Source organism: Megalopta genalis, chromosome 3 (assembly GCF_051020955.1).
Source record: "Megalopta genalis isolate 19385.01 chromosome 3, iyMegGena1_principal, whole genome shotgun sequence".
Taxonomy (NCBI): domain Eukaryota; kingdom Metazoa; phylum Arthropoda; class Insecta; order Hymenoptera; family Halictidae; genus Megalopta; species Megalopta genalis.
The window spans coordinates 20763511-20791215 of record NC_135015.1 but is presented as its reverse complement, the minus strand read 5'-3'; the positions used below and the strand labels follow the sequence as shown (position 1 = coordinate 20791215).

Below are 27705 nucleotides of genomic sequence, written 5' to 3'. Positions count from 1 at the left end.
TATATCGTATTTTATTATCCTTCGACGACATCTATTAGCGGTACATAAAGGTCTAATAATAATTACATTCCCACGATAAGATACAAGTTGTAGGAGCGCAAGAACTGTCCGGCCTTATTTCAACGGAGCCGGCTAACGTTCCGTTTCTTTGACGCATCAATCATCGTGACACACGCTTGGCGATCCGCGCTATTGATCATAATTAGTACACGTACGCAATTATTTTCGCCAGTATATATGATTATGATGAATTAGAACGAAACTTCCTCGTCGGGTTCGCGGTAAACGAAGAGTTCCCGGTAGATCGTTTTAATAACGAACGCGGCGAAATCATACGTTGAAGAAAAATGAAGATTTCGTATCTCCACCCTCGAATAATGTTCCCGATTCAAATATATTCACGAGGGTCGTTTCGCTTCGCAGAAAGTTTATTTTCTGCTTGTAAGGGAGTAGAAGTTTCGAGGAGAGCAAATTACAGGGGGAAAAAAGATAATGATACGATTAATACTTCAAATTCGTGACAGAATAATAAGAATTAACGAGCCCCTGAAATCGTTGTTTCATGACAAAAGCTGTTGTTAAAGTTATCAAAATTATTCTTATAAAATGAGATATCGAAGCTGCTTGCAAGGGCGAAATTTTCTTTAATAACCCATTTTATATTGGGTTGGCAAGCAGTAATACTAACTGGCGTGTACTGCTTCACGAAAGTGAGAAGACCGAATTTATTTAGAATTTGTACAGTTTTTATTATAAAGCTTGCTCCAATAATATATTGGGTTGGCAACTAAGTAATTGCCGATTTCAGTTATAGATGTCTCTCGCTCCCATTTTTATGATATCCGTAAATGTTATATTATAAAATTATTATTATTATTATTATTATTATTATGTTATTTTTTATTATCCGTGAATGTTAGCAACTGGACAAATTGAATGCAGCGGTCAAGGAAAAGCGACCAGAATTGGTCGATCGTAAAGGTGTCATTTTCCGGCAGGACAATGCTAGGCCGCACGCGTCTTTGTCCACTCGGCAAAAATTCATGGATATTGCTTGGGAATCGATGTTACACCCACCATATAGCCCTGATCTCGCGCCGTCGGATTACCACTTATTTCGAACCCTGGACAACTCCCTTCGTGGTAAAACTTTTAACGACGATGACGCTGTAAAATCTCACTTAACTCAGTTTTTGGCCGAAAAGGATCAGACTTTCTACGAGCGTGGAATTTTCAAGTTGTCAGAGAGACGGCAAAAGGGTCATCGGACAAAATGGAAAATACATTACAGATTAAACTTCGTTCCAAGTAAAAAAAATTTTTTATTTCATTGAACAAATCGGCAATTACTTAGTTGCCAACCCAATAAAAAACAATTTGAACTTTAACAGCTCTCGTCACGAAACGACGATTTCACGGTTGTTATCTCTTTTCATTTTTCTTTCTTTTTTCTTAACGTAGTTATAGTACAAAATTGGCGACGATTGGCCAATGATATCCGGGGAAAAATAGGTGTTACGTTTCGCTGTACGACGGTCGGGTCGCGTTCGGACGGTGACGGATACCGTCGTTGGCGACACGAGAAGCCATCGCGGTCGTCCTCGTCCTCGTCGTCGTCGTCGTCGTCGACGATGCCGGCGGTCGCGGTTCGTCGTTAATTTACTTGCGCCGCGGCGGTAGGCAGGTAGGTGTGTTTTTGTTAAAAATACACGGCAACTCGGGTGTAAATAGAAACGGGAATACGTTGTCGGGCCGGTCACGCTGCGGCGCCGTGGCCGTCCGTCGCGTCGACGGCCAATTATTTTGCCGCTGGCCGCTGCGACGGTTCTGCTGTTTTATCGTGACGTGACGTTAGAGAAGCGCCGGGGTGACGTCACCGGACCCACTCAGCCGATAGATGAGAGTCACCGAAGCGATAAACATATTTATTAAGTGTATTAAGAGGGGACCTTTAACGCAACCCGAGGCGTTCTTGCGCTTAAATGTTCGCGATCATTATTGCTCGCAATCCCTCCCGGATACTTTCTATCTTCGTTCCAGCCTTTTCCTTTCGCCGGGATTACCAAGATTACAGGAGCCACGCGGCAAACCTATCGCAAGCCCGGTGTCCGTTGATCGGACGCTGAATCTCGGGATATGTAACTGCAATTAAATACTGCTGTTCTCGTTTGAGAATTTTCACCGTGCACGCCTCAATATCAATATGTCCATATTGATCTACCAATATCGATATATCGATATGCCAGTATCAATATGTAAATATCAATATACCAATATTAACAGATTAGTCTCAATATGTTAACACCAATATATCAATATCAATATATTAGTATTAGTATATCAGTATCAATATACCAATATCAATATATATCAATATCAATATGTTAATATAAATATATCAATATCAATACGTTAATATCAATATGACAGTATCAATATACCAATATTAATAGATCAGTCTCAATATGTCAATATCAATATGTAAATATCAATATCAATACGTTAATATCAATATGTCAGTATCAATATACCAATATTAATAGATCAGTCTCAATATGTCAATATCAATGTATCAATATTAATATGTCAGTATCAATGTATCAATATTAATATATGTAAATATAATATATGAATATTAATATATGTAAATATAATATATGAATATTAATATATTAATATATGTAAATATCATTATCAATGTATCAATATCAATTCTTCCCGATTCTTTTCCACAGTAAAAACGTTCTTCTGTCGCCGCATAAATGCATAAAATCCGCAGTCCAATCATTCCTAACGCAGTCACTGTTGTTTTCGCATTTCGCGTGCGTACGCAATTACTGCGTCACGTTAGCAAACGTAGCATTAATACAATTGTAATATTGTAAATTTTACGCGGCGATGAATATACCACATGAATAATCGTTGCTCGCGGAGAGGTTCCAGTTACATAAACAGAAATAGAAAAGAAATGTATCGCCGATGTCACGGTATCCAAAACATTCTGCGACACGTTCGAGGACACCGCGATAGCCGGTCTTCAAGGTTTAGTACGCGTATTTTTATACGCCTGAAACGTAAATCGATTTGTAATTATCCGAGGGAGCAGAAATTTTTAGCGATCCTGGTGTTCGTCGACGGGGAACGCACGCATCGAAATGGAAAGGCGAATTAAAGGCGAATACAACGAGTACGACGAACACTGTTTTAGATTCGACGAACTAAAAAAAGAGAAAGAGAAATAAAATTGCGACCGAGCTGCCGCGTCTCCCAATCGACGCGGGGACAATTCTTATTTTTGCACAAAGTTTCGCGGGTCTGTCTATCGGCGCACAAAGAATGGTAAAAGACGCAATTTGCTGCACGAACTTCTTTCATGAAATAGGACAGGTTTCTCTCTCTCTCTCTCTCTCTCTCTCTCTCTCTCTGCTGGCGGACCGAAATTTATTGCCGCAGGTACGCGAGGAGGAAACGTCTGTTCGGCGACCCCGAAACGACACCACGGACAAGACTTATATTTGCCCCGTATCGAATTCCGTGCGTGATCATTGTTTTCCCCAGGGGAAGCTCGTTCGAAGAAAATGTCCTCGGCTCGAGTATTCTTCTCGTGCCGCAACTCAACGTCTGCTACGTGTCATTTACAAGGGTTGGCGACGATGCCGAAGGACAATCCTATATTCCGCCGGTACGTCCCGAAGCTGCATCGCCGTGCTTTTCTTCGATACGTTGTCGCCTACGTGTTGGATCTGCGGCGATCGCAAGAAAATATTCTTTGCGTTGTCTCGAATGGGCATGAATATTTTTCACACAATATCACATAGGATTATTGTGGCCGAAATCATTTTTCATTTCAGTGAATTTTCTATGCATTTTTCTAGATTTCTATAGTTATTTCTATATTTCTATATTATTTCTATATTTATTTCCATATCTCTGTATTTATTTTTATATTTATTTCTATATTTCTATATATATGTATATATATATATATATATATATATATATAGAAATAAATATAGAAACATAGAAATAATATATATATATATATATATATATATATATATATATTATTTCTATGTTTCTATATTTATTTCTATACTTATTTCTATATTATTTCTATATTTCTATATTTTTTCTATATTTCTATATTTATTTTATATTTATTTCTATATTATTTCTATATTTCTATATTTATTTCTATATTATTTCTATACTTCTATATTTTTTCTATATTTCTATATTTTATTCTGTATTTCTGTATTTATTTCTATATTATTTCTATATTTCTATATTTTTTTCTGTATTTCTGTATTTATTTCTATATTATTTCTATATTTCTATATTTATTTCTATATTCTGTATTTATTTCTATATTTCTATATTTATTTCTATATTCTGTATTTATTTCTATTTTCTGTATTTATTTCTATATTTCTATATTTATTTCTACAATTCTATATTTCCATAGTTTGTACAGTTCACATCAAACCATAGTGGCCGAAATCATTTTCAATTCAATTGAATTTATTTGTTGTGTAAACGTTGTGGAACCTTTGTTACAGAAAATACGATAACAGTAATAATAAATGTAACGACAGGTATAACAATAAAGTGTATAATATAATATATATAAATGTAAAATATAATACAGTTTAAAAGTAAGAATAATAACGAGATGACAATAACAGTGAGTAAAACAAGAATTAAAAATGGTTGCATACACAATAGCGATGGCAGAGCGTTTGAGCGGAGCAAAGGAAGTACAGGAAAAGTCGAGGAAATGGCATAATAATGATAGGTTCGTCTCATTTTTGTGATATAACGACGTGCTTTACGTAACGCGTGTGTCTTTCTGTTATTTGCAGGCGATTCGTTGCAACGCATTCGATGAAATACATAATTATTCAAATGATAAGATCTTTATCAACACGGTTGTTATATCGACATTGGACAAATTTTGTAAATTTTCTGCGAAATGCAATAGGTAGGTTTATACGGGTAATATTTTCGTATTTGTACGTATAACGAGAGAGAAATTATCATATTCGTAGGAGCCGAAGGTTTACTATTTCGGAACGACCTCCGAAATCACAACAGCCGATCGCGGTGCCCGCGATGTACGTGTGCGTGCATACGTGAGGTGTCGTGACATATGTATAAAAACATCGCTATAACATTGCTAGGACGAGCGGCGGGCGTTTCGTTTAGACGCCGGTCGAACGAAACGGTCAAATTCGTAAGAAGTCTCGTGACATTCGGCCAGGAAAAAAGGACGCGCTCGCACAGGGCACGAAGCGGAACATGACGAACGTCTTTTACTGTCTTTTTGTATTGTATTTTGCGCGCGTCATTGTTTAGGAAGAAATAGAACAGTTTCGAAAACATTCGCTACATATTTTCCCTACATATTTAGTTGATATTTTGTATTATTATTATTAGTATTAACCCTTTGCACTCGAGGCTATTTTAACTGTAAATATAAAATCATTTTTCTAACTTATAGCGTTTTTATTTCATATGGCAAAATACATTTTATGCATGTGAAATTGACTCTTGGGAGTCGCGCAACAATTACACCCTTAACAGCTTTTGAAATCTAAACTTTGTTGATATGAAAATTATCTTAAAACGTGGTGCCTCAGAGTCACCACTCGAGTGCAAAGGGTTAATATTATTAGCATTACTTTTATAACCACAAATATGCTGTTTTATGGCGCACACTGTGGCAACGTGAGACGGCGTTTGAACGTCTTTTACTGTCTTTTTTTGTATTGTATTTTGTGTGCGCGTCACTGTTTAGGAAGAATATACTATTTTATATCATATTATGATATTATATAGTATTAGTGTTAATATTATTAGTATTACTTTTATAACCACAAATATGCTGCTTTATGGCGCACACTGTGGCAACGTGAAGGCGTTTGAACATCTTTTACTGTCTTTTTGTGTGCGTCACTGTTTAGAAAGAATATACTATATAATATCATATTATGATATTATTTGTGGTTATAAAAGTAATACTAATAATATCAAAATACTAATACTATATAATATCATATTATGATATTACTTTATAGTTATATTACTATATTAGTTATACTTAGTATTACTTTTATTACTATATAATATAATATGATATTATATAGTGTTAGTATTAATATTATTAGCATTATTTTTATAACCACAAATATGCTGTTTTATACGTAAAAATCAAAGAACTATAATATATATAATATATATAATAGAAATAATATATATAATATGTATAATAATATATAATAATTTTTGTTTACGTTGAGGCAGAAATGTTGCAGAATAAGGGAGAAATACGAAGAATATATTACAAACACATTTTAATTTTAAATATTTGTGTTAAACTCGAAATACTCCAAGAAAATTGCGATTTAGCCAACAGCACCTTGCAGTTGGATTTTTTAAATGCCACGCCATACGTTATTTCTCGTAGACTTTAGCACTTTAGGATTTTGGAAAAGAAATCGGTTCGAATCAGATTTGAAAATCTGTGGCGGCGCGTCGGCGGAAAACCGGAGAAAGGGTCTCTATTGGAAGCATAATCGACGAATGTCCCACGCTAGGCCCTTTATAGCTCATTATTGCTGACACCTCGGTGCCATAAGTCTAGACCTACCCTGCACCGCAAATACTCGTCCCCTACTTATCGGCTGACCAACAGGAGCCTTTGTCCCTTGGACCCTTTGACTCAAAGACCGCCGCATTTCTCGGCGATCGGAGCCTCTGGCCACCATGCTAAATACCTGGGTCCACAGAACTGACCTACACCAACGCAACCCTTCCTTTTTCGTCACGCTTGTGCACGACGTTTTCTGTCCCGTCGTAGTGTCACCTCTGTTAATTTTTTCACGGTTCAGGCAACGTTCGCCTCTTTGCTCGTGTTTCTTGCTTCGAAAGAACGAAAGCGATCTTTCGAGGAAAGTAAACATTTAAAAAAGTATCCGTTTCGCTCGGAAAGAAAAGAAATCGCGGTTTTGGAGGTCGCGAACTTCCAATTTCTGCCAAGATCTCCGGGGGAAAAAGCGATCGTTCAATTAATATCGTGATATTAATAATAATCTTTATAGAAGAATCTCCGTGTCAAATGTATCGCCGCCGATCATTTGCGAACATAATTTTTATTTTCAAGTTTATCCTCCATCGATCTCTGTTTGCATCGTCGCCGTCTTCTCTTTGCCCGTAAACGAAGCAACGCGCGGACTTCGATGCTTCGCTATCGAAGCTGCTTTCAAGCGCTTTGTTACAACACTTCTCTATTTTTATATCGTGTTTTCCTTCTCGGCAAGGCGCCGTCTCGTCTGACCAGCGATCTACAAAATCTTAATAAAATTCTGAAGCATAAATGGTAGAAGGAAACTTTCAAGCGACTTCGTTCGTTCGAAAGACCACCAAGCTGTTACAAAGTACGATGAAAATAGATTATAGTCAGCGTCCGGAACGCGCGGATGGCATTTAATTAGCTTGTTAAAAGCAAGATGAAAGGGTTCGTCTTGCGGCGAATCAGAGCCTATGGAACTCTCGAAAAGTTGTACCGTTCGTTGAGCTGTCGACGAATATCGCGGTACTCGTTCACGAAATGTATACGAATTTTAATATTCGAATTTCGTTCTAAGCGAAACAATTTTTTTTTTGTTATTAACACTGGAATTATAAACCCGGTCAAAATGACCGATCTTTAATTTTTTCTTTTACCGTTCTTGACATTATAAAAATGTTTCTGAGTTACAAAAACTACTCTCTAATCAAGTATATATTTATTATAATATAATTTATATTTATTATAATATAATCCTTAATATAACAATAATAATAATTATATTATAATATAATGCCATTGTTATATATGAGAATATAATATATTGGTCGCGTTTAGAGCTCGCCAGTTTTAATTCCAACTTAATTAAAACAGAAGTATGTAACAGGGTAGTCTCATTGAACTCGGAGAACCTTGCATAATTTTATTAAAATCAAAAAAAGGAATCAACTATTAATAAAAATCCTCAATTTCGATTTATGATAGTAATGGAATTGTTTCATCGAGAACCGTGAAAAATAACAGTTCCAGCGGGGGACACGTTAAGGGTGGAAACTAATTTTCAATAAAGAGGGTGCCTTCTCTATCTATATACATACATATATGTTTTATGCAGATAATACATACGCATGCACAGTAGAAAATGATCTACGGGAAAACAAGGAAACAACGCAATAACGTGGCAAAACACGATGCCTCGGGGTTGCGGACAAGGGGTTTTATGGCAGTAATTTAATATTCTAGAAATGTCCCCACGGAGTGCCTTTCTTGGAACGCGCGTATTACAATATTACAGCGGGGGTCGCGTTAGGTGTTACATTGTCTCGCAACTTATTGGGGATAGCGACAAAATATCGTCGTGATATTTTAGGACCGTCGGAGAGAGAACATGCCGCGACAAATACGGCTCCTCTGCCGGTTGAACGTAACTCCAGAGATTACTGTCATCTCTCATCGTTTCATCACAGTGGATCGCTCGTATCTTGCAAATCTGTACTTCGTGCCGCGCGACGCCGCGCACCAAGAAGAGACAACGTTCGCGGTCTATCATCAACAGTGTGTAAAATGCCGAAGCTATTTTCCTCGCATATATATATATATAGATCAGTGCGCCGATTTCAGTTCATTAAATTTGTACAGTTTTCGAAATTGTGCAATTTCTATGTTTCTATAATTTGGACAATTTCTATATTTCTATCATTTGGACAATCTTTATACTCTGTATTTTTATATTTCTATTATTCTATATTTTTATTATTCTATATTTCTATTATTCTATATTTTTATTATTCTATATTTCTATATTTCTATATTTCTATTATTCTATATTTCCCTATTTTTCTATTTCTATATTTCTATATTTCTCTATTTATATTATTCTATATTTTTATTATTCTATTATTCTATATTTCCCTATTTTTCTATTTCTATATTTCTATATTTCTCTATTTATATTATTCTATATTTCTATATATCTCTATTTCTCTATTTCTCTATTTCTCTATTTTTCTATTTCTTTATTTCTATTATTCTATATTTCTATATTTCTCTATTTATATTATTCTATATTTCTACATTTCTATAATATAATATATTGTTTAAATAAATATAATAATAATAAATATTATATAGTTTTATTATCTCCGTAATATTTTCTTTATCCGTTTCCCCAGCATTTTCATCGCTCCGCGTGTTCCAAGCGAAAAGTATAAAAAAAGTAAGAAACGAGAGGATAAAATCGAAAATAAAAATATAATTTCAACGAAAATCGAACGAAGTAAAATTCGCGCGAATTACGTAACATAAAATAAAACGAATTCAATCGAAATAAAATCGAGAGTAAGAGAAAAAAAAAGGGGAAAAACATGACCAATTACCAATTTAAAGATAACCATCCGCGTTTAAAGGAATATCGAAAACCGATAAAAATAATAATCACGGTTGAATGTGGACGAAGAATCGTGAAACAGAATCGCCGAGATTTCCGAACAACGCGCGCGCGCGCGCGCTTGCACGCACAGACAAATCCACAATGGAATACATGTTCCTCGTGTTTCTCGGTAATGTTGTTTTTTTTTCGTTTGAACAGGCAACATTCAATTCCGGAGCAGCGCGCGCGCGCCGCAGAGAATACATACCGAGAGCACGTCGGGTAATATTTATTCATAAGAGTCTGACTCGAATTTTACTATACCGTACCGTAGCTGGAGGAGATAAAGATCACGTAGCAGCCGCGGTTTGACATCATTTTCTATATTGCCGCTGATAATCCGTGGAGCTATTCGCGGACCGTATTCCCGGCGGCGGAACACGACGCGTGTCCTGTTGCTCTCTCCCGTGGCTGCAAGGTGAAAAGGGTATCTCGGGATTCCGATTTTTCCGCGATCTCCGTTTTCGTGCTTTTTTTCCCCTCCTTTGTCTTCCACGCTTCCAGCTTGCGCCTCCTTTCTGCGAGAAACGGCTGCCGCCTTTCGCGATCCCTCGAAAGCGAATAAATAATCGCGGGAGAATGCGGCGCGCTCGTTAAACGGCTAATGCTGGGTTTTGCGACGTTTTCCTTGTCTCTTTGTTCGACGACAGAATTTTCTTCTTCTGCGTCTCTTTGCCAAAAAAATCCTCTCTCTGGTCGGTCGATCCTTTGCGACGACAGCCAATTGTTTTTCCTTTCAACCGTATATTGTTGTATATTGAGAGTATATATATTATAATATAATATAATATTATTATAATATAATATAATATTATTATAATATAATATAATATTATTATAATATAATATAATTTTATTATATTATAATATAATATATTATAATTATAATATATATATATTGTATATTGTACGTATTATACAATAATTGTACATATATTAAGAATATACATTGTATATTGTATACAATGTATCCGAAAGTGGCGGGTTCCTTGGGTCATTTGAAGCAACTTTTTCCTTTACAAAAATGTTCTCCGAGGCACCGTTAACGAGTTATTAACGAAAAACAGTGACCAATGAGAGGCGAGCTCGGCTGGCGCGAGGCGACAGAGCCAATGAGCGGAACTGGGCTTCGCGCGCTGGTTGGCTGGGCCGCCTCGCGTCAGCCTTACTCGATTCTTATTGGTCACTGTTTTTCGTTGATAACTCGTCAACGGTGCCTCGGAGAAAATTTGTGTAAAGGAAGAAGTTGCTTCAAATGATCCGAGGAACTCGCCACTTTCGGATTGCGAGACGTTTTTGGGACACCCTGTATATTATATTATTTGTACATTGAAACTTAACGAGAGATCATTTTATCAACGAAAGATGCAATTTGTTCATCTTGTCCGCTTGAACGAAGATCAACTAACTAAACAACTAACCAACTCGAAAAGCTTTATTTACTTATTTAACACTAAACCAACCGACCTGTAATGATGATTAGCGTGCATTGACTCGTAAGAGTGGAAAGATAGAATTCACTTGGATTTCGTAAAGTTTTAATTATGAGACTTGTTTCAATAATGTAATTTATTCAGTCATTTTCCACGAAGAAGTCTCCAAAGTTTGTACTATCGTCAAATAAAAAATCGGTCATTTTGACGGTGGTTGGTTTAGTGTTAATTGTTAATGCTTTAACAATTCGACGTTCTCTTCGTTCGATGAAAATCCGCAAGGATAACAAACAAAAAAAATGGAGAAAAGTAAAAACAAGAAACCGAGGTTCGATTCGCACGGTAGGCGACCGCGTGTTTTTATCCAGTCGGACACGAAGGTATTATTCAGGCACGGAACAGCGGTTATTCGGATAAGCAGAGATCCATTTATCGGGCCAAGGATGTCGCCGGATACCCGCGAATATCCGGCAGACCGCAAACCTACGTACCACGTATATGTGTACACACCGTCGTTCTGCACGGATCGTCACGTTCCGATAAGTATTCTGATGGATTTAACTGTCGGCGCGAATTGACATCGGATATAGTTGTGATACAATACCCCGGGCCGTCGCGTCGAATCGTCATTTAATTTCATTCCTCGGCTGCGCGAAAAACGGTATGTATGTATATGTATATAGATCGCGGATATGAACGGTCTTCTCTCTCGTTCGAGGTGAATTTAATAACACCACTTGTTCCCGTAGCTCGGTCCTCTCGTTCTCTCTATACATCGTTTTTTCTTTCTTTTAATTCCAATTATTTATCGATCGGACACCGTTCGCGCCGTTTTCTGTTACTTCCGTATTATACAAATATTGTATAATACGTACAATATACAATATATATATATATATTATAATTATAATATATTATATTATAATATAATAATATTATATTATATTATATTATATTATATTATATTATATTATATTATATTATATTATATTATATTATAATATATATATATATTACTTTCGGGCGCGACAGAGATTTCGACGAGATTCTGCAGAACGGTAGAGCTCGTAAAACCGAATCCAACGATACCAGGTTTTGCATGCGGGCGTCTTATAGTTTCCGAGATATTTAATGTTACAGTTGTTGGTAAACAAAGCCGGAAAGATGAGCCGCTGCGCCGCGTCGCGTTGCCGGAGATGCGCTGGCAAGTGGTGGGGGAATTAGCCGAGAGCGAGAGCGAGTCCTCCCGTAGATTCTCCTCCCCACTCCGCCGCTCGCGAGTACTTCTCTGACATCATCGCCTCCCCACTCCGGCGCGCGGCCCGAAATCCAGCTCATCTTTCCGGCGTCGTTGACTTTAACAACTTCAACATCAAATGTCTCGAAAACTATATAAGAGCCGTCTCTGCGGAGCGGGCTGAAAGCTTTCTCTTTCATTGCTATTTCTACGGTCAAGGCCTTCTGGTCGCTAAAAAAAAAATTCATTCACAAAATTCATCGATATTCTCAGAGCTCTTTCGCGCGTGCATCGTTTAATACGGTTTCCCGTACGAACAGCCGAATACACGCGATATAAAATAAACAGAGCGTTTCGGTATAATATCTTCTCTCCCATTTAATGCCTGCGAATTTCGACAGAGAAAATATTCGTTTAATATATACGTGCTGCGCTCGGTTCGCGGAAAATTTAGCATTCACGATTTTCATCATTTGCGGTGTTTGCACCGAAAGAAAATGATCCAATTGGATTATGTATTCGGAAACTGGTCGGGTTTAACGATTGTCTGTTGTCTAGCTACACGAGTCCTGGACATTTCAATCGTACGTGCCAGTTTTCCCTCCGTCGTGTCCGCTGGCTTCGAACAACTGCAGTCAAAAGAACACTTTTCAAGTTTTCGTGCAGTTCGAAGTATCTACACAGCTACCCTGATTTTCAGTACGAAACTTCAAGGACGCAGTCTCTACGTGTAACGTTATCGATTTGTTTTTTTTTTACGGCTTCCTGTTTTTACCTCCAATGTGTCTCGATGATAATGAGTAAATATAATATAATATAATATAATACAATATGAAATAATAATCTAATATATATAATACAATACAATATGAAATAATAATCTAATATATATAATATCATATAATATAATATAATATATATAATATAAAATAATAATCTAAATTTATGATATAAATATAAAATAAAAAATACGTGTGCACGATAAATTCTTAGACCAATCGTTCTTCTTTGACTTCCGTTATTCTGAAGACAATCGAAATTATATATATTTATTTATTTATAATAATAATTTATATATTTGTATATATTTATAATAATATTTTATTGTGCACATGTATTCATTGTAGACACCAGTCAACTGTTTGATTTTTGGAGGGTGGAAAACGATTGCACAAAAATTGGCCAACTTTGACCGACGACAACTCCGCGAAAAATCATCGTGGTGCGATGATTTTTCTCTCAAATTAAAGCCTGAAACCTTTATTTTAAAACGATGTTTCTGGATTTTAAGTTCGACGCGCCCTCGGCCCTGCGATCCTTTAAACGCGACACCATGTTTCTCGTATTGAAAAACGCGAGGGTTGCTTCGAAGTGCTATAACTTCGCGAAAAAAAATCGCAGCCACGTTTCTTTTATCTCCGATTGAAGGCGAAGGATCGAACCTCGTTCGGCCGTGAACGGCGTCCCCGAGAAAAATTGTACAAAGTCTGTGCGTTTCGTCGAACTTGGCTATTTTCGACGCAACGAACGTGGCAGTTTTTCGATACGACAAACACGGCCTCGTTTGTAAAAGGTTACAGCGGCGAGGGTGGATCGAACTTGAAATCCAGAAACATCGTCTTAAAGTAGAAATTTCAAGCTTTAATTTGAGAGAAACGTCGTCGTCCTACGATAATTTTTCGCGGTGTTATCGTCGCTCGAAGTTGGCCAAGTTTTATCCAAAATTGTCGGAGTTACGTAAATTCTCCCCAATCGACGCTCAGATTGTACACAGAAATGGACAATTTGGGAAGCGAAGATACGATTATTCGAGTCTTGCGACCATAATTTAAACGTTGTTCGATATATTTTTCCCAGAGAAAACGTTTCACCTACACGATTTTCCAAACTTTTCCGAGCTAACTCTGGCAACGACGATGAACGAAATCATTTGTATCGCTCTAATATCAATGCGAGAGGCGGTTAAAAATAGTCGAATTTGACATCCGAAACCCGGATTATTATCGTGGTCGAAAATAATCCGCGACATTTCCATTTATTCGCGGCAATAACCCGGCGTCGATCCGCGCAAACATGTTTGTCAACGAATTAGAAGTAAAGTACGCGATCTCCCGTTTTCATCTCTCTTATTGATCTCCCCCCAAATGGTGCAAGCGTGTACAAAATCGATCCGCGGACACGCGATATCGAAACATGAAAACACCGGTGCTTTCCCGTAAAACCTGCAAGCCGATATTAAAATATCATTCAAGGATTTTCGGATCGCGGTATCTCAGGCGAAAGGGTTAATCGTTTCTCGCTTCCTCCTTAAACATTTACAATATCGCATCGATCCGGACAATGAATATTCCATTGGCACCCGGCTGAAGTTTCGCTTCGCTACACTCGAAGCGGCCGTCGAATCCGCGAGGAAAAACGCGGGCTCCGCGTTGCTCTTATTAAAATCCACGAAGTCGTTAAGAATTGAAACGTTCGACAGATTTAAACCAAGCAGTCGATAGTCGACGCCGACAGTTCACGGCGAGACGTCGAGGAGGACGGGTTTTCCAATTTATTTTTGCTATATATTTTGCTATTTATTTAGTTCTTCGATAGATTGACAAGTTCTTCAATTTATTCATTTTTTTCAATCGGATCGCAAAGATACAGCTACGAGTGATTTATCCACGCACGTTACTTGCGGCAGATATCATTGTTGTTACTTTTATAAATGGATGGAAAATAGCTGCTCTAATTCTCCGGATAATCAACTTTTAAGATCGGTAAAAATCCAGTACGAAACGATTTCTCGTTGCACTAGCACAGTTTGTGAGTTCTGATCTCTAAGCGAGGCAGGTTATTTTGCGTATTTATTATTCTATTATTAGATTTAGATTATTATTAGATATTTCTACAATATTTTTTTGTTAATTGGATATTTCTATATCTAATTAGTAATATATATTATTAATTATCATTAAATATCATTCAATATCTGATAATTAATAGTATATATTATTAATTATTATATTAATAGTATATATGATTAATTATTATATTAATAGTATATATGATTAATTATTATATTAATAGTATATATGATTAATTATTATATTAATAGTATATATTATTAATTATTATATTAATAGTATATATTATCAATTATTATACTAATAATATATATTATTAATTATCACATATTTCCAGACTCTATTATTAATCATATCATAATGAAACATTTTACTTAAACTCTCAATGATCTCGACTGAAAAAGATTTAAAGCTGAAACAACGGAAGACCGTTCGCGAAGCTCGAAGCAGACAGAACGACGATTGATCTGGCGAAGTAACGCGTCAGCGAATTGGAAAAGCGAAACGCATCTCGAGGAAACCCGGTGCCACGGTTCCGTGCCGCATTCTGTAATAAAATAATACCTGCGAGAAACGCTGGCAGAACACCGCGGAGTCTGCAATTTCGAGAACTTTCCGTGCCGAGTTAGCGTTGCTGATCATCGTATTTCCCACGGCGCTTAGGCGAGCTACACGACTGGAACAGTCACGAGCGGTTCTACTACAACTACCACTACCAACACAGAAAGGAGAAGTTGAACGACTATAACGGCGGACACAGAAGCTCGGCTCGCACACGTGTCTCCCCGCGTACGTACATATTCCCGTGTTATCGTCGATTCTTCGGCGTCTGCTTCCACGTCGGCCTCCGCCTGGCCGTTTTCTATATTTACGTTCCCCCGCAAGCTGGACGATTTCGCTTGTTTCCACTAGAACGAGACCTGGACAAGTTCGTAAACTGGGTCTCGGCTGCCACCACTAGGCCAAGACACGGTTCGCGGTTCTTGTACCGGCTGCTCCCGACGAAATTTCCTTCCTGTACTGATAATCGTATTTCCTGCCGCGACAGATATAGAATAATTAATAATATATACTAGCAATATAATAATTAATAATATATACTGGGAATATAATAATTAATAATATATACTATTAATATAATAATTAATAATATATACTGGGAATATAATAATTAATCATATATACTATTAATATAATAATTAATCATATATACTATTAATATAATAATTAATAATATATACTATTAATTATCAGATATTGAATGATATTTAATGATAATTAATAATATATATTATTAATTATATTATTAGATTAGATATAGATATAGAAATTTATTAATTTAGATATAGAAATTATTAATTAGATATAGAAATATCCAATTAACAAAAAATTGTAGAAATATCTAATAATAATCTAAATCTAATAATAGAATAATAAATACGCAAAATAACCTGCCTCGCTTAGAGATCAGAATTCACAAACTGTGCTATTGTATCGAGAAACAACTGCCGTTAATAGAACAGCGCCATTTCGTACGAACAATTATAGTTACAGCAAATTCTTCCTAATTCGCAGCACGGATCGTGCATAAAAATAGAAAATCCGAGCGTCGATTGGGGAGAATTTACGTAACACCGACAATTCTGGATAAAACTTGGCCAACTTCGAGCGACGATAACATCGCGAAAAATGATCGTAGGACGATGACGTTTCTCTCAAATTAAAGCTTGAAATCTCTACTTTAAGACGATGTTTCTAGATTTCAAGTTCGATCCACCCTCGCCGCTGTAACCTTTTACAAACGAGACCGTGTTTGTCGTATCGAAAAACTGCCACGTTCGTTGCGTCGAAAATAGCCAAGTTCGACGAAACGCACAGACTTTGTACAATTTTTCTCGGGGACGCCGTTCGCGGCCGAACGAGGTTCGATCCTTCGCCTTCAATCGGAGATAAAAGAAACGTTGCTGCGATTTTTTTTCGCGAAGTTATAGCACTTCGAAGCAACCCTCGCGTTTTTCAATACGAGAAACATGGTGTCGCGTTTAAAGGATCGCAGGGCCGAGGGCGCGTCGAACTTAAAATCCAGAAAGATCGTTTCAAAGTAGAGATTTCAAGCTTTAATTTGAGAGGAAAATCATCGCGTCACGATGACTTTTCGCGGAGTTGTCGTTGGTCAAAGTTGGCCAATTTTTGTGCGATCGTTCTCCACGCTGTAATTCAATTTCCCTAAAAATAGTGGCGAAAGGTCGGCATGTTCTCTAAAATTATTATATTAATTTAGCATATGTAACTGATTTAGCGCAAAAATTCGTAACAAAAGAAAAAATGTTTCATCGTATAAATAAATGTCCAGCGAAGCTCTCTTTGCCCCAGGGTTCGCCGTGCCCCCTAAATCGCAGGGCGAGGGATTCGAATAATTAATGATCGAAGCCGGAGATAAATGGTGGAAAGCAATGCAATGAACCACCGCCGAAAAGTGTCGGTCGTTGGTTGTAAATACACTTCAGGGAACCAGACAGACCATGACCCGGTAAACCGCTGTATAATCTTAGCCGGATTCTCCGGGTTCACCCTCTTTTCCTCGTCCCCTCCCTCCCCCCTCAGCCAGCCTACTTTCTTAGCTCGGGCTTCCGCGATGCATCTCGTCGATCCGTTCCTGTTCCTTCGTTCCCCCGGGTTTATTTAATCGAGCTAACGATGGTGGCTCGAGCTCGATATGCGCCGACGACCACCAATCGATTTCAGAGCACGCGGCGGGTCAAATCAATGGTTTCTTTTCAATTGAATTGCCTTCGTATGGTTCGATGAATATACCGATGCTTTTTACGGTTAATTGGGGACACATCCGAGAACGATTTAAGAAAATGCGGTTGTCAGAATGTTGAGAACCCCTCGAGTCACCGAGAGCACTGTACCGCCCTCCTTGGTTAAATTGTCTTAACTAACATTTCTTGGGAACGTTTTCCAAGAAACGAAGCTTCGAATCAGTAAAATTATTCTGAAATAAGCGAAAACAAGTAAATGGAATCGCACTTGGAACTCTGCGAAACGTATACAGGATGTTCTATAATTGTGTTAACACCTGGAAAGGGCGATTCCTCGGGTCATTCGAAGCAACTTTTTCCTTAGCGAAAATGCGATCCGCGGCTTCGTTTACGAGTTATTAACGAAACAACGCGGACCAATCGGAGAGTGAGTGCGGCCGGCGCTCCGCCCTAGCGGCCAATGCCGCGTCGCGCCGGCCGTCTGACGCAGCGGCAGTGGTCGCGAGGGCGGAGCGTCAGCCGTACGCGATCTCTCATTGGTCAGTGTTTTTCGTTAATAACTCGTGAACGAAGCCGCGGATCGCATTTTCGCCGAGGAGAAAGTTATTTCAAATAACCTCGGGAAGCCCGCATTTCCGAAGGAAGTACAATAATTTTCGGACACCCTGTAAACACCACGAAGTAAAACCGATGGTATAGCGTGTTTACGATTTTTAATGGCCACACGGGAATCCCTCAAATTGGAACAGCTATTAAAAAGTGGAAGTTAATCCGGATCTGCAAGTTTCGCGGATCCTCGCCGGCGTTAATTAAAACGAAACCGATAATGAACAATAGGGACGGATAACAAGTGTTCGCATCGTCTCCTATAACCGCCGTGTATGCATGAGAGAGTTTCACAGGTGTCGCTGTGCTTTCAGCGAAATTTTCTTTCTAAATATGTACCGACTAGGCTCGCGTTATAATCCGATTCGCGGAGTATAATGCGTCCGCGTACTCGTCTCCGCAAAAAGAATACATTTTCAATTGGACGATCTTTCCATGGCATAATTATGATTTTTCATAATACAAAGAATTCTTTGTATTTCGTCGGAAAACTATACTTTTACGAGTACAATCGTCCCGCGACATTTTTAGTCCCGATGAAATCAGAATGCAAAGAAATATTTTGGAAACGGACCACATGTTATGTTATATATAATAATATTATATATATATATATACAATATATACTTATACTAATGTAATTCTATATACTTTATACAGTTATACTAATGTAATGCTATATTCTTTATATATATACTTCTACTAATATAATACTATATATTAGTAGAAGTATATAAAGAATATAGCATTACATTAGTATAACCGTATAAAGTATATAGAATTTTACATATATATTATATATTATATTACATATATTAAATAATTAATTAAAAATTAAATTATTATTATATATATAGTATTATATTAGTAGAAGTATATAAAGTATATAGTATTATATTAGTAGAAGTATATAAAGTATATAGTATTATATTAGTATAAATATATAAAGTATATAATATTGTACTAGTATAAATATATAAAGAATATAGCATTACATTAGTATAACTATATAAATATATACTGTATATACTTATACTAATGTATACTAATTTCGTAATACTAATTTCTACTAATTTTCCCAATTATTGGATTCATTTGGACGAAAGATTAACGTTACGAGAAGGCGGCGTTATCGGTTCGCCGGAGATTCTATTCTGGTGGAACACGGGTCCAAACACGCCATGGATCGAACAATGCCGTAGACTAGGTCAGCATTGAAAAATTGAATGCGAATCTCATTTTCGGCAATATAACCTGTCTCCGGAAACTTGACATGTCGGATACGCTTACGTGTCGTATCCGTGATCAGCGAGGCGGCGTCCGTGCCCGTTCCTCCGCTCCGAAATAATTCGATATCATTGCAGGTAACATACATATACAGCGCGCGAATTATAATTATTCGAACGGCGAACAATTTCGTGCACTTTTTTACCACGTTTCACAGAGACGCGCGTCCGTATTTTCGGAGCGAGGATATATAGGCGCTATAACGTCGTCCGAAGTACATTTTAATCTTCGATAATTGTTTATACGATGTCGTTCGACCTTGAAATTCGGTATACAATAATGTCTCCCTAATTGACGCTTAGATTGTGCAGAAAAATGGACAATGTGGGAACAGGAGATACGATTACAGTAATGTCACTCTAATTGACGCCCAGATTGTCCACAAAACTGGACAATTTGGGAAGAGGAGCCTTGTGAATTCGAGCCTTGCGACTTGTTTTTATAGTTACCGATTGTCGAGGATTATAAAAACATGGTGCAAAGCGGGAATACAGTAATGTCTCCCTTACTGACGCTCAGATTGTCTCCCTTACTCCCTATTACTGTATACAGTAATGTCTCCCTTACTGACGCTCAGATTGTCCACTAAAATGGATAATTTGGGAAGAGGGGCCTTGCGGCTCGTTTTTATAATTGTGGACAATTCATAACTATAAAAATAAACAGCAAGGCTCGAATAATCGTATCCCCTCTTCTCAAATTGTCCATTTTTGTGGTAAATCCGAGCATCAGTTAGGGAGACATTACTATATTATAAAGATAAACTCCGCGAGGAATCATCGTAGACTGCAAGGGTTACTTTAAAGTTCTGTAACTTCGCGAACAAAAATCGCAGCCAAGTTTCTCTTTTTCCAAATGAAAGGAGAAGGATCGAACTTCGTTCCACGGTAAATGGCATCTCCGGAAAAAATTGTACAAAGTTCGTGCATTTCGTCAAACTTGGCAAGATCAAGATTTTCAATGTGACAAACATAAGTTCGCATTCGAAGGGTTGCAACGGCGATGGAGTACCAAATTTAGAATCCAGAAACAGCGTCTTAAAGTAAAGGTTTCAAGCTTTAATTTAGAAAAAGAGTCATCGTTCTACGGTGATTTTCGGCGGAGTTATCGTCGGTCGAAGTTGGCCGATCTTTTTATCGAAAATTTCTCTACGTTATAATCTTCTCGAACAGTATACAATAATGTCTCCCTAACTGACGCTCAAATTGTACACAAAAATGGACAATTTGGGAAGAGGAGATACGATTATTCGGGCCTTGCGGCTCGTTTTTATAATTGTGGACAATTTATAACTATAAAAATAAACCGCAAGGCTCGAACAATCGTATCTCCTCTTCTCAAATTGTCCATTTTTGTGGACAATCTGAGCGTCAGTAAGGGAGACATTACTGTATACAGTAATACTGTCCACAAAAATGGACAATTTGGGAAGAGAAGCCTTGCGAATTCGATCCTTGCGACTTGTTTTTATAGTTATTATTTTGTGGACAATCTGGGCGTCAATTAGGGAGACATTACTGTATATTTTATTTTGCGAGGAGAATTCGAACGAATCCGGCAACGAGTGTGTCGCGGGGAACGCGATTAGCGGGCTGTCATCCGAGGGTGCAGGCACACGCCATAAGTGGCTCGGCTTTTCGCTGCGTGCGCCCCCCCCCCTCCCCCCTGTCACGATGTGTGTCACATTTAGTCCCATCGCTACTTCTCGCACGTGTTGCCGTCGCGTCCCGCCGCGCAATCACATTTACCAGAAACTCCGCGCTCGCCCCCCCGAAACCGTGCGCAAATCCCCGTGGTACAGATTTTCATGGAGTGCTGTCACGTTATGTTCCGTGTACGCCGCATTCGAGCTGTTTTTAGTGCGACCATCAGCATTTATTCTGGGCATCTCGGAATCGCGCCGATGCCGGGTGCAACGATACCATTCCGAGATCGATTCATTTCGCTATTCGTTTCTGTAAATAGATGCGCGATCGGGACGATACGGCCGAAAATCGGCGGGGCTGTCCGGAAATCGACGCTTCGTCCATTGAAATTGCCACCGATGTTTTTAGTCGGGACGTCCTGTCTGCTGATTCGTTGTTTTTTCAGTATTTATTTCCAAATATTATATAATCATGTTATATATATTATGTGTAATTATATCATATATATTATATATAGTTATAACATATATATTATACATATTATGAATAATTATATTATATATACTATGTATAATTATATTATATAAATAATTATATATAATCATATATATTAAATATAATTATATTATATAATTATATGATATTATATTTTCAAATATTCGAAACATTACGTGTCTTCTACCATTTAAGCGAAGCTAGAATTTTCAATGCGCTTCGCAAAGTTCCAAATGCAATCCCATTTATTTGCCTTCACTCGTCCAAACATAATTTTATTAATTGAAAGCATCATTTTTTAGATGATCAGAATTATTAGAACAATTCGACTAAGGCGATTAGCGCAGAGCGTCAAATCCGACTAATTTGTCATCGCATGAAAATGTCTTTAAATTAATTAAAAAAGAAAAGGAAGATGTATTTTATGGATTGTTGTGCTCTTAAACAATCAATTAGCTACGAAAGAAATGATGAAATTCATTCTCAGAAGATCGCGCACTATGAAATATCAGATTTCGTTACTTTAATAAAATACCGCGGTATTCGGGGCGCCCGCGGTAATACCCGCAACTCGCGCTAACGGAAGGAGAATTGAAACGTGAAATTTGGCGGGAGATTCGAACGTGCCGAAGGATAAAAAAAGGAGAGCGGTTCCTAACGGTCGTACGTGCGAAGCCTGAACGACGAAAGTTCAGCCCGCAGAGCGGATGCTCGGCGACCTAAATCGCCGCGTGTTTAACAATTTGTTCGCCGCGAAAACTGAAAACCGTCGCAGCTGTTTCGCGTCGCCGATAAAAAAAGGAATGTTCGTCGAAACGGCTCGGGCGACGTTCAACGAATTCTTGCGGCACGATTACATCGAGATAAAAATTTCTCCCCCCCCCCCCCCTCCGCGAACGGCGATTCGATGCAACCGTGGCGGGTTGATTTCCCCCTTTTTTCCTTCTTCTTCTTCTTGTTTTTCTTTTTCTTTTTTTTCGTGGCGAACGATTGATCGAACGACACCCTCGCCGGCGAATAGAGGAGAACGATCGTGTCTACGTTTCATTGTTAACGGCAACGGTTAAATCGCTCGTAACTCCTGATGTTCTCGGCGAGAGCCGGAGCACCGATTCTCCTCGTTTTTATAAATACACAACGATAACGATCCCGTCTTTTCCCTTGGACTACGGCAAATAAGCCGGTTATTTATAAACGATGCCCGCGCTTCTCAAGGAAAATCCGTTGTATTATTAATAAACGCGTGTTCCTCGGCGAAACTTATAGTAAATTGAAGCTGAACCTTAACATTTTATTGTCGGATCTTAGAGCGACCTTCTTTTTTTTTTCAACGATCTGAAACACCGTCGACGCTTTCGTTCGCGCCTGAAAATATCAACGGAGGTCTTCGTTTAACAATCATGCGCGCCGTACGAACGAAAATTCGTATAGAAATATCGAGGATACGATTAAGAGATATTCTCCGGAATATTGCAAAAACACGTAGCTTCTAAACAATATGGAATTTCGACGGTATTTTGTAGATACGATGCAACGTAGAATAATTTTAAGAACGATTAAAATTGCTCGGAATGAAAAGAAATTATTTCTAGCGGTCTAAAAATAGCAATTAGAAATGTTCTTAACCCGAGAAAGATAACCTACGTCGCAGAGGCGCCTGCGAAGACTGTTGATTTTTGTTAATTTCTCATAGAGGTCTAGTGATTTAAGTTTAAAATTACTTAAAATATAAAAAAATATAATATAAATGCATTTTATTTTTACAATAATGCCAAACCTTTAAAATGACTAGATTAACTTAAATAAATATCCATTGTTAGTATAAAATTGACGCCTTAGAAAAGCATGCGCCTCTGAAGCGTATGGTTATCTTTTACGTACGTTGTCATATGGTTATCTTTCTAGGGTTAAAGCGTTTTCTTAATGTTTTAAGGTTTTCATCGATAGCGTCGCGGAAGTTTACCGTTTCAGGTATTGGTATGATTAGCAAATTGAATTAGCAAATACGATTGGCAAATTGGATTTCTATTAAAAATTAATTGGAAATTCAACTTCGATGAAAACGCGGACGCGATTCAAAATTGTGCCGAGAAAATGAAAGAACATGCTTTTACAATTACGTGCTTGTAAATAAATGAACTCAAGGTCACTTGGGCAACAAACCGCGACGCATTAGTTGTTCATAGTCGTAGTTTATAATTATCGCGTTCGATCGCGAAAGTTATCGTAGGAAGACAGTTATTCTAGAGATCTATTTTCGGTGGATACTGTTTTTAGAAAATTCGAACCGTAGCAGGTACAGACGATGGCGAACGAACCGTCGATTCCCTTTGTCTTATCGTTAACGAATCTCTGAAAAATGTTACCGCGTTCTAAAACGTCCGAAAGGTTCACTATTCGTGGACCACCGTGTATGCGTAAGCTTATTTGCCGAATATTGTGTCGTATACGAAAAGAGAAAAATATTTACAGTCCATTTATCATTTCATATATATTTGAAACGATATTTTCATATTTAACTGCTATTTCAAAGAAAGAAGTCGACTTGCCAAATTTTGTGTCACACGAGAAGCTAAAAAAGGTAAATGTACAGTAAATTTTCCCTAATTGTTCCTCAGCTTCCAAACAAAAATAGTCCATTTATCATTTCATATATATTTGAAACGATATTTTCGTATCGAACTGCTATTCCAAAGAAAGAAGTCGATTTACCAAATTTTGTGTCACACGAGAAGCTAAAAAAAAACAAATGTACAGTAAATTCTCCCTAATTATTCCACAGCTTCCAAACAAAAATAGTCCATTTACCATTTCAAATATATTTGAAACGATATTTTCATATTTAACTGCTATTTCAAAGAAAGAAGTCGACTTGCCAAATTTTGTGTCACACGAGAAGCTAAAAAAGGTAAATGTACAGTAAATTTTCCCTAATTGTTCCTCAGCTTCCAAACAAAAATAGTCCATTTATCATTTCATATATATTTGAAACGATATTTTCGTATCGAACTGCTATTCCAAAGAAAGAAGTCGATTTACCAAATTTTGTGTCACACGAGAAGCTAAAAAAAAACAAATGTACAGTAAATTCTCCCTAATTATTCCACAGCTTCCAAACAAAAATAGTCCATTTACCATTTCAAATATATTTGAAACGATATTTTCATATCTAACTGCTATTTCAAAGAAAGAAGTCGATTTGCCAAATTCTGTGTCACATGAGAAGCTAAAAAAAAACAAATGTACAGTAAATTCTCCCTAATTGTTCCTCAGCTTCCAAACAAAAATGAATAATTTTAAAAGGGGAGGCTCGAATAATCGTGTCTGCTGTTCCCAAATTGTCCATATTTGTTTACAAGCCGAGAGGAAGATTGTTTACAATTGCAGAGAATTTACCGTCGCAATCTATTTGCCGCGTGGAAAATCGATTTTTATAATAAACGTTGCATTCTATTTCGGTCGACCACGGGTAACGGAAAATAGTGTATAGAAAATGTCGGTTGTTCCAGCCGGCAAGCATATTATCGAACGCAAACGGTGGAACAGCCTGTACAACACGGCGGCGCGTCTCTCCCCCTCGCCACCCCCCGCCGGTTCCTCCCCCATTCTTTACCGATGGAGCCCGATAAATAAGCGGTCGGTTATTTATAAACGGCACCCGTGATTCTTGAGGAAGATGTAGTGGCCTGCGCACTTCTGCCGATTTCCCTCCTGCCCCCGCGGCCCCGATCCTTTCCGCGGCCCTTTCTGCGCGAACGGCTCCGATAAAGGAGGCGCCTCTGTGAACGCCGAGACGCCGCTTCGGAAATGTACCGACCCGTCCGAAGGTCTATTGATTACGTACAGGAATAAAGTAAAAAGGTAGGAGGGCTCCTTTAACGAACAACGCCGGGGCACGCTGTGTATGAGTGTACGTATGTATGAGTGTACGTATGTATGGACGTATATATGGATGTATGGATGTATGGATGTATGGATGTATGTGTGCGTACCACTCGAACGTTACCGCATCGAATTCCGCCGGCAGCAGACGTTGTTCTCCTCCGCGAGCCTCGTATCCTCCTGCGCGCCTTTGTTCGCTTCCGCGAACCGAATCCGCAGTTTAACGTCGCTTACGTAACTCGCACGGAAACCTATTTCGTTGTGGCTCGGCTGGACAAGATGCAAAGAGCTCGTCAAATTTCGCCGAGCGAGATCCTGCTTCACGAGATTATATTCGATTCGATTCTGATCTCGTTCTCGATTCTCGATTCTCTCGATTCTCGTTCGCCATTACGTCCACCACCCGATTCCTCCCCGACGAACTGAAGTGAACGCCGGAACGGAGGGACAGGTGGCGCTGTTCGCGCGATCGGTATGAACTGCTTCCGCCGCTACCTTCTCGATGATTGAGCAGGTTAGAGCAATGGCGCAGCGAGTCGCGTTCTGCTCACCGAGGGAAACGAGCAGCGTTGTTCTTCAGCAATGTGTGCATCGTTTATCGTAATTTGTATTGCTTATCGATGTTTGTATTGTAAACTGATATTACTATTGTACATTAACATTTGCATCGTATACCAACGCGTGCACACACACACAGTATTTATGGTATTTATAAATATATATATACATATTATTATTATATTATTATTATATTATATTATAATAATATATATAATTATTATTATATTATTATAATATATTATATATAATATATATATATATATTACCGGTCAGATTTATTGTTAGGATAATTTAGAGTTTGTATCGATCAATTTGTAGCAACTTTATAATTTGTTTCGCTTGCCTCTTTTGACTTTCGCAGTTTTTTAATGCGAACGCAATGTTCGACTCTTTCATCGAGATGAAAATAATACAATAGTATTTGTAAATTCTTGCATTCAGTCCAATATAACGCGGTAACAATATTTTTCAATTCTTCAAATGTTTTCGCTGTACTTGATCGCCTTATTTCCGTCGTAAGTAACAATAATAATTTTTCAAGTCGATTCTTACTTCGAAACCGACCTGGTTCGACCAACCCAGCAGGCGTATACCATCATAATTGCCAACCCCAAGAACTCGTCGAAAATAGAATCGAGAGTCGATAGACAGCCGCGTGTCGCTGCGACCGATAGATGAACGATTAAAAGCTATAATGACGTCAGTATCGAGCTATTCTTCAATATTGCACGGTATTTCCATTTCGAGGAGGATGCACGAGGAGGATGCGTCGCCGTTTACAATATCGAATATTGTCGAAACTTCAGGCATGCCGAAGATGCTTCTACCTATCGACCTACGCGAAAATCTCGTTTTTTCCCCCGGCATGATAGACACGGTATACAGGGTATCCTAAAATTATGGTACTTCCGGGACAGGGGGGATTCCTGAGGTCGTTCGAAGTAACTTTTTCCTCGGTGGAAATGTAATCCGCGAAACAGTGGCAATGGGGGATTCCTCGGGTGATTCGAAGTAACTTTTTCCTTTGCAAAAATGCGATCCGACGTCTCGTTTACGAGTTATTAACGAAAAACGGCGACCAATGAGAGGCGAGCACGGCGCGAGGCGGCCGCGCCAATCAGCGGAACCGGGCTTCGTCCGCTCATTGGCTCGGCCGCCTCGCACTCAACTGTCCAGCGCCAGCCGAGCTCGCCTCTCATTGGTCGCCGTTTTTCGTCAATAACTCGTAAACGAAACGTCGGATCGCATTTTCGCAAAGGGAAAAGTTACTTCGTATCGCCCGAGGAATCCCCCATTTCCCGGAGGCGCCACAATTTTGGGACATCCTGTACATTAAACTTCCCCTTTATTCGCTTCCCACAGAATTTCACGCTCGGCAGCCTTCGTTTCGACTTTATCGAAGACACCCTTGATCGCTCGCCGCCCTCGGCGTTCCTCGAGCAATCTT

The 27705-nt window shown here is 38.3% G+C and overlaps 3 long non-coding RNA genes across 3 annotated transcripts in view; 2 read left to right on the top strand and 1 right to left on the bottom strand.

Moving 5' to 3' along the window:
• LOC143259169 (uncharacterized) overlaps nucleotides 1-27705 on the top strand; it is a 44405-nt gene that overhangs the window by 4360 nt on the left and 12340 nt on the right. The window lies entirely within an intron of this gene.
• LOC117225015 (uncharacterized) lies at nucleotides 4440-5379 on the top strand. The gene is made up of 2 exons (XR_013033076.1): nucleotides 4440-4981; nucleotides 5049-5379. It is a non-coding gene; the product is annotated as an uncharacterized LOC117225015 (long non-coding RNA).
• On the bottom strand, nucleotides 9104-26102 carry LOC143259170 (uncharacterized). The gene is made up of 3 exons (XR_013032990.1): nucleotides 25808-26102; nucleotides 15581-16052; nucleotides 9104-10230 (listed from the first exon to the last, which is right to left on the bottom strand). It is a non-coding gene; the product is annotated as an uncharacterized LOC143259170 (long non-coding RNA).